The sequence below is a fragment of the Colobus angolensis genome, unplaced genomic scaffold (genome assembly GCF_000951035.1).
Source record: "Colobus angolensis palliatus isolate OR3802 unplaced genomic scaffold, Cang.pa_1.0 Scaffold44, whole genome shotgun sequence".
Taxonomy (NCBI): Eukaryota; Metazoa; Chordata; class Mammalia; order Primates; family Cercopithecidae; genus Colobus; species Colobus angolensis.
In genome coordinates, this window is record NW_012117821.1 from 2,154,163 (window position 1) to 2,155,468 (window position 1,306).

Here is a 1,306-nt window from a genome sequence, read left to right on the forward strand (position 1 = left end):
TATATATATATATATTTTTATTTTTTCGAGATGGAGTCTCGCTCTGTCACCCAGGTTGGAGTGCAGTGGTGTGAGTGTTTCAGGGGGACAGAGCTTCAGGAGGCAGAGGTTGTCGTGAGCTGAGATTGCACCACTGCCCTCCAGCTTGGCTGACCGTGAGACTTTGTCTCAAATAAATAAATAAAGGCTCTTGAGCTGCTGCCAAAATGGAATCTTTTCTTGGAAATTCTTTGTGGATCTCTCTCTTCAAGCTGCCTTCTTCTTTTCACCCTGTTCCAGGTTTCGGCATCTTGACCGCGGCTGAGCGCAGAGTTGAAGCCAAGGCCTCCCGTGGCCAGGGGTGCGCGCTCTCCAGGGTCTCCCAGCATCAGGTTCCTGGTGAGTGGCTCTGTGGCTGGCTGCCCTGGTGCTCCGGGTTACATGCGCAGGCCATGATGTGGGCAGCACATGCTGGACCACACTCACAAAGACACAGGGTCAGGGAGGACCCCAACTGGAAAGAGGCCAAGCGGGGATTTGGAGCCAGACTGCCATTCTCCGGAGCCTGTGTTCTAACCCTCTGCCTCTCCAGTGGGGCAGGAATCCAGGCAGGCCCTGCAGGGTAGGGGAGTTGAGCAGGGGCATTTTTTTTTTTTTTTTTTCCTGAGAGATCTCCTGCACAAAATAGGCAAGGAGTTTCCAGGTCCCTGCCAGCTCCTGGGCTCGCTTTTCCGTCTTGTAGATGCGAGGCATCCAGCCCACAAAGGGGGAGACGCTGAACTATTGGCGGGCTCCCAGGCCCATGAGGAAGGGGCCGGGGCCAAGGGCCAAGGGCCTCACCAGGTTTTTACTCACTCATTTGTTTGACAAATGGGAGGGGTAGGATGGAGGGGGCAGGAGCTGCTGCTGGGGGCTGGAGGATGTGGCCTTCATCCCGGGCAATGGGAGGCGTTGAGTCTTAGGCCGGGAGTGGCCGTGAGCTGGGCTTGGGCAGGCTCACTCTGCTGCTGGGGCAAAATGGATGCAGGAGGCTCTCTCCAGTCTGGAGAGAGGCAGATGATGGCAAGATTCCTGAGACCCAGAACGAAGGATGGGGAGCTTGGGAGCAGAGGCGTTTCGGGCTCAGCACGGGGAATCATGTGCGTTTTCGTGGGGACAGTTGTCACCCATCCCAGCGGTGCAGTGCTGGCCGGGTGTGCCCAGGTTGATGGTTTCTTCATGTGGTCTGGTGGGGCAACAGCCACAGGCATGCATTTGGGTGTGTCCCTCCCATGCGGTGTGTGAGCCAGTGCAGATGTGGGCGGGGTTCCGGGCTGGCCCTCGGAGA

At 57.2% G+C, this 1,306-nt stretch overlaps 1 protein-coding gene across 1 annotated transcript in view; it reads left to right on the forward strand.

The window, feature by feature from the left end:
- The first annotated feature begins 275 nt into the window (after window positions 1-275).
- LOC105522715 overlaps window positions 276-1,306 on the forward strand; it is an 18,601-nt gene continuing 17,570 nt past the window's right edge. The window contains exon 1 of the mRNA XM_011957300.1: window positions 276-378. The gene's annotated coding sequence lies outside the window, so the exon portion shown is untranslated. The remainder of the gene's footprint in view (window positions 379-1,306) is intronic.